Here is a 7,242-nt window from a genome sequence, read left to right on the forward strand (position 1 = left end):
TTTTGGTTGTGCCATTATCCAAATAAGTAGGTTTCCATATGGCTTGTTCATACCATCTTAAATTTTAATTACCCTAATCCCACCCTTCCTTTACTCAATCCCTTCCCCTGACCTCACTTAGGTCATTGCACCTCCAGTAATATGTTCTTCTATTTACATATCTACAATGCCCTCCTCTGAAGTCCTCCCCTCTCCTTTCTCCCTCATAGCCCCTTTCTAGTTTATTGGCCTCTACTACTGACTTTTACTCCAGTTCACATACAAATCTAAGCATTTGTTGCTAGGATCCACATATGAAAGAGAACATGTGGCATTTGTGTTTCGGGGCCTGGGTTACCTCACTTAGTATAATCCTCTCCAGGTCCATCCATTTCCCTGCAAATTTCATTTTTCTTTACCACTGACCAGAACACCATTGTATAAATGTACAACATCTTCACTAATCAGTTGAGGGACACGTAGGCTGGTTCCATTTTCTAGCTGTTGTGAATAGAGCAGCAATAAACATGGCTGAGCAAGTATCCCTAAGGTAGTAGGTACCGTCTTTAGAATCTATGCCTAGGAGGGGTACAGCTGGGTCATATGGAGGTCCTTGATGCTTCCAATACAGTACAGGCCATCGCCAAGGCTCTTGGTTGCCCACCAGAACTAGATGGTAAGACCATCTTGCTGAAAACTCCACATGCTTGGGTTGCAGATCACTGAGAAATCAAGCTGGAACTGAGCTGGAAGCCTCCCCCATGTTAATCAGGTGACAGAAAACTAGAATAAGCTATGTTTCATGTAGCCCTATGGGAGAGAAAAGTCATCAACAGTGGTAAACAGTAGTGGGTTTTTCAAGCTTTAAGATTGGCTAACCAGGCCAAATATGCCAACTGGTGCAATAGTGGCATGTCTGTTATAGGGAAAACCAACCACTCTCTTAATTGGACTGGAGGTCTGCTCCACGGGAGGGAATACATGCCTGGTACTGAAAACCTAGTCTAAGGTCTATGGCCAGGGAGGTCATGAGCCCTAGGGTAGTAACACCTGCTATTGATTTGTTAAATGCATGTATTATGCTCATCATACTGCCCTGTAAAGCACTTTTTAAACTGTTTATGTCATTGTTGCAGTCAGGTTCACATTGCTGGCAGAAATTACCCAACCAAGAGCAGCTTGTAGGGTGGGGGAGAGTCTAGTTTTGGCTTACAGGCTTGAGGGAAACTCCATGATGGCAGGGAAAAATGATGGCATGAGCAGAGGGTGGACATCACCTCCAGGTCAACATAAGGTGGACAACAGCAAGAGATTGTGCCAAACACTGGCAAGGGGAAACTGGTTATAACACCCATAAGCTTGCCCCCAACAATACACTGCCTTCAGGAATCATTAATTCCCAAATCTCCACCAGCAGGGAACCCAGCATTCAGAACACCTAAGTTTATGGGGGACACCTGAATCAAATCACCACAGCCATATATATATATAATTTAATTATTTTATTTTATTTATTTGCAAGCATCTTTTGTGGATGTCTGTTCTAGTTAGTTTGTAGTTAACTGTAAGTCTGTATCCTCAACCTTCTGTGTCAGTTGCCTAAATCTTCTGTTATTGAAACCAGACTATTGAAGTCTCCAATTATTATTGTTGAGTTTTGTATTTCTCTCATCATTTTTTTTTTGCTCTATGCATTTTGAAGTTTTGTTGTTTGGTGCATATATATTGATAATCAATTAACATTATTATGTGAAATGTCCTTATAATCCTCTAATAGTTTTTTTCTTTCATTTTTCAAGGTAGGGTCTTGCTGTAAGCCACTATGTAATTCACTATGAAGTCTTAGGGTGGCCTTGAACTCCTCCTACCTATGCCTCTCAAGTGCTGGGATTAAAGAGGGGTGCACCACCACACCCGGCCTGTAGCAGACAGCTTCAGGTTCGCTGAGATGAACTTCCAGACCAGGCACAGTTATGGAGGAAGGGATATTTATTGAAGCTTACAGATCCAGGGGAAGTTCCATAATGGCAGAAGAAACTGGCCTGCTTCACAGGACCAAGCAGAGAGAGAAAAGTACAAGCCAAAAGGTCAAAAGCCACAGCACACTTCAGGAAGTCCAGCTAGGCACACTTTGCATATCTTTAGATCGAAATCTGAAACCCACCACCACACCTTAAGATCACCCAGTGACACTGCCTCCAACCAGGTGGCTGCAGATGCAAACTACAAACAAATAAACAATATATGAATATGTTGGGGGCCATCTATTCAAACTACCACACGGCCTCTAACAGTTTTTCTTTTCTTTTTTTTTTTTTATTTGAGACACACACACACACACACACACACACAGAGAGAGAGAGAGAGAGAGAGAGAGAGAGAGAGAGAGAGAGAGAAGGAATGGGCATGCCAGGACTTCTAGCCACTGTGAACGAACTCCATATGCGTGTGCTCCCTTGTGCATCTGGCTTATGTGGGACCTGGAGAATTGAACCTGGGTCCTTAGACTTCACAGACAAGTGCCTTAACCATTAAGCCATTTTGCCAGCCCTGACGGTTTTTCTCTTAACATATTTATAAATATATATACTTTTTATTGTTGTTATTTTTCAAGATAGGGTCTCACTCTAGTCCAGGCTGACCTGGAATTCACTATGTAGTCTCAGGCTGGCCTCAAACTCATGATGATCCTCCTGCCTCTGCATCCCAAGTGCTGGGATTAAAGGCGTGTGCCACCATGCCTGGCTTACAGTATATTTTTATTGAGAATTTATTATATGGACATATTGCAAAATTTGTTATATGCTCATTGGGTTACACTCTAATTTCTGCTTTTCCCACCCCTATTCCATTAAGGACCCTCCTCGGTGAGATCATGAGTAATCATTATGGGTCGTGAAAGCACCAGTAAGTGTTGGAGGGACAATGCTGCATCTTTTGACATCCTTAAAAAATGTATTTATAGCCAGGCTTGGTGGTGCATGCCTTTAACCCCAGCATTCAGGAGGCAGAGGAAGGAGGATCACCACGAGTTTAAGGCCACCCTGAGACTGCATAGTGAATTCCAGGCCATCCTCGACTAGAGTGAGACCCTACCTCAAAAAAAAAAAAAAAAAAAAGAAAAAAAAAAAGAAAATTGGGCTAGAGAGATGGCTTAGTGTTTAAGGTGCTTGCCTGCAAAGCCAAAAGATCCAGGTTTGATTCCCCAGGACCCATGTTAGCTAGACGCACAAGAGGGAGCACACATCTGGAGTTTGTTTGCAGTGGCTAGAGGCCATGGCATTCCCAATTCTCTCTCCCCCTCTCTATGTCAAATAAATAAATAAATATAAAATATTTTAAAACATTAATTTATTTGCAAGCAAAGGAAGATAGAAGAGTGGGGGGGGGCATGCTAGGCCTGTAGCCACTGCACATGAACTCCAGATACATGTGCCACTTTGGGCCTCTGCCTTTATTTGGATATTATGGAATTGAAACTGGGACATTAGTCTTTTCAAAAAAGTGCCTTAACCACAGAGAAATCTGTCCACACTCTTTCCATTCTTTTTAAATTTGTGTTTGTGTTTGTGTGTGTTGTATATGTGTGTCCATATGTGTGGGGGCATGTCTGTGTGTATGTGTGTGTATGTGTATAGAGAACAGAGGTCAAAACACCAGTCATGATTCTAACAAAATTGCACAGAGAAATATTCCCCTTCCAAAAAAAGAAAAAAAGAAAAAGGAATGAGGGCATAGCGAGGAAAGATTGAGCAATTCTAGATGCAAAACCAGCAGGGCAAATGTCAAATCATGCAGATCCATGTCTAGCACCTGGGACTTGGGATGAAATAATCTGGGCTCCAAAAGGCTTGGGTAACCATTCCCTTCCAACTGTGTTGTCTTCTTCCTGGGCAGACTCTACCCCAAGCCAGCAGCTTTTCTTGGTGGCTATTCCATAGTCCTGGCATCTCCAACACACTGGGGTCTCCACTGCAAGTCATGGCTCATCTTTACAGCTCTATGCCATTGCCACCATGCAGGGGACTGTCACCTTACCTTACATCACCTAGCAGCCATCTGTGGAACTATGTTGTAATCGAATGATGCTCTATTTCCTGATTTTCTTATACTTCCAAAACCAGTATTAGGTATGTGATGTTACCAGATTTGTTAATTCTGGGGTGGGGGATCAAAGACTACTTTGAAGAGGGGGGAAAAAAAACTCCTTCAGCATTTTTCCTTGAGGTCCCTCCTTTTAAAAGAATCAGCACTTCTATTTTTCCAAGGCAGAAGAGCTGACCCATCCTCAATGGTGGTAATCTGTTGTAGGCAGCTTCAGTGTTGTTGGGATGAACGTCAACCAGACATAGTTTTATGGGGATGAAGGGATTTATATCAAGCTTATAGATCCAGGGGAAGTTCTATCACTGGCAAAAGAAGCTGGCTCCCATTCATAAATCCAAGTAGAGAGAGAAACAACCACCAGCCAACACCACCAAAAAACAGCAAGCATGAGGCCCTAGAGCTCAAACCTCTCTGTGTAGCTTTGGGCTGGAATTCAGATCTGGCCCCAAACGCACCTTTTGTCTGGACCCCAGGATATACTCCCCAGTGATACTTCCTCCAGCCAGGAGGCTGGAGTCCCAAGTAACAAGCTTTAATAAAACATTTGAGGGTTGAAGGAATGGCTTAGTGGTTAAGGTGTTTGCCTGCAAAGCCAAAGGACCCAGGTTCCATTCCCCAGGACCCATGTTAGCCAGATGCACAAGGGGGAGCACATGTCTGGAGTTCATTTACAGTGGCTGGAGGCCATGGTGCGCCCATTCTCCCCCGCTTCTTTCTCTGTCAAATAAATAAATAAAATTTTTAAATTTAATTTAAAAAATACCCGAGTGTATGGGGAACATGCATTTAAACTACCACAAAATCTCTAAATAAAAGCAGCTGAATTAGCTGCCGTCTCTGGGCCTGGGATCTAAAACCTAAATACATTTCCTTCTAGACCAAACTTTACACCTTTCACATCCTTCTGTTCTGTATTTCCTTTGCCAAATGCACAAGTCCATTACTTTTAAACTCAACTTTGTTTAAGTTTTCAGGACATAGGCAAAATGCAGTCAGTATATTTACATGAACTGTATCTAGCTCAGTTCCTGACAAAGTTCTTTTTCTACCCCCCCCCCCTTTTTTTTTCCTTTTGGTTTTCCGAGGCAGGGTCTCACTCTAGCTCAGGCTGACCTGGAATTCACTATGTAGTCTCTGGGTGGCCTTGAACTCATGACAATCTTCCTGCCTCTGCCTCCCAAGTGCTGGGATTAAAGGTGTGCGCCACCATGCCCAGCTCTGACAAAGTTCTTTTTCCCCTCTGAAATTTCAGAAACTGAATCTTCACACTCCACATTTCTCTCTACATTTTGGCTTTTCAAACTCTCACTGGAATGGCCCCTCATCTTCTTACAGCTTTGCAAGTCTTCCCTAGTCCAAAGTTCCAAATCCTTCCATATCCCTCTTGCAGACCAGCTCAAAAGAGGAAAAACTACATGGTCAGGTTTATCATAGCAACAGTTCCATTTCCCAGAACAAATATTTCTTCTTTCCCTTTTTGTTTTTGTTTTGCTTGCATTTATGTGGTATGTGCACACACATGTATGTGCCCTTGCGTGGTGGCTTGAATGTGAATATATGTCCCCAATGGCCTCAAGAATTTTTAAAAATATTACTTATTTATTTGAGAGAGAGAGGAAGAAAGAGACAGATAAGAGAGGGAGAGAGTAGGCACACCAGGTCCTCCAGCCACTGCAAATGAACTCCAGATACATGGGCTTCCTTGTGTATCTGGCTTGCATGGGTACTGGGGAATCAAACCTATGTCCTTAGCCTTTGCAGGCAAGTGCCTTAACTGCTAAGGCATCTCTCCAGCCCAAGAATTTTTTTTTTTTATTAAGATTGAGTTTGTGGGCTGGAGAGACCACTCAGCAGCTAAGGTGCTTGCCTGCTAACCCTAAGGACCTATATTCAACTCTCCAGATCTCATGTAAGCCAGAAGCACAAAGGTGAGGCAAGTGCAAGGTTGCACATGCCCAGTAGGTGGCAAAAGTGTCTGGAGTTGGATTACAGTGGCTGAGGCCCTGGCACACCAACTCTTATCTTCCCTGCTGTCTATAAAATAAAAAATAAATAAATAAGTGAAATATTTTTTAAAAAGTTTGAGCTTGCAACTTAAGTCTCCAGTGTCTTGCTGGGAAAGTGGTGTGTTACTGAGGGTAGATCATCAATCCAGCTTTACTGGGTGTGTAGAGAGCTACTTTGAGCTCTGGCTGTTCATGTTTGCTGGCTGTTAGTGTTGTCTCTCTACTATGGATCTATGGAAGTGAGCCAGTTTATTCCACTACGATGAAGTTTTCCCTGGATTCTGTAAGCCTGAAATAAACACTTTCCTCCCATAAGCTGCTTCTGGTTGGGTGTTTGTTCCAGCAATGAAAAAGTTATTACAACCAAAAATTGGTACCAGATGTGGGGCTATTGCTGCATTGAAACTGACCACGTGGATTTTTGGAAATTGTCTGTGGGAGGAATGTGGAAGGATCTGCTACCTTCCACTGGAGAAGCCTTGCAGTTCCATAAGCAGAGCTTGATGGGCTATTCTGGAGAGGGTTTGAAAATGCTAAATGCAGAGAGAATCATGGACTGTGAAAGCTTGAGCTTATGAATATTTAAAGGGGAAAGAGAGAACTTTATTTGAACTGGTCTACTGGCAGAAAGTCTGGCTGTGTTCTTCTGCTTATGCCCAGAGAGTCTGATCAATGCTGAATTTAAATGTAATGGACTAGTTTGCTTGGCAGAAGGTATAGAACAGGAAGATATGAAAGATGTATGGCTTATCACAGGAAAATTTCAGGCAAGTTTTATGTCACAGACACAGAGACTGGTTTTAAGTTACTAAAGCTGCCGTTGTTACGTTGATCACCACCATTAAAAGTAGGACAACTGCTTTGCATTGAGATGATGGAAAAGATGCCTGAGAATGAAATCTACCCATGGAAGGCTCAAGTGAGTAGGAATACAAATTATCTTGTAAGGAGGAGTCTTGAAGAATTCTAAAGACATAACCTACTCTTTAAGGCAAGGTTTATTCCCCCTGGATTTACAAATTACTTACCTGTTATTGGTTTTGGAAGCGTGAAAGATGTGGGGAAGTATGTCATGAAGTAGACATGGCTCCAGAAGCCACTAGGATGTAGCAATATGAAACAGGATTGAAATCCCTGTGTTCTCCAAGTT

Source organism: Jaculus jaculus, chromosome 12, assembly GCF_020740685.1.
Source record: "Jaculus jaculus isolate mJacJac1 chromosome 12, mJacJac1.mat.Y.cur, whole genome shotgun sequence".
In the NCBI taxonomy this organism is placed as follows: domain Eukaryota; kingdom Metazoa; phylum Chordata; class Mammalia; order Rodentia; family Dipodidae; genus Jaculus; species Jaculus jaculus.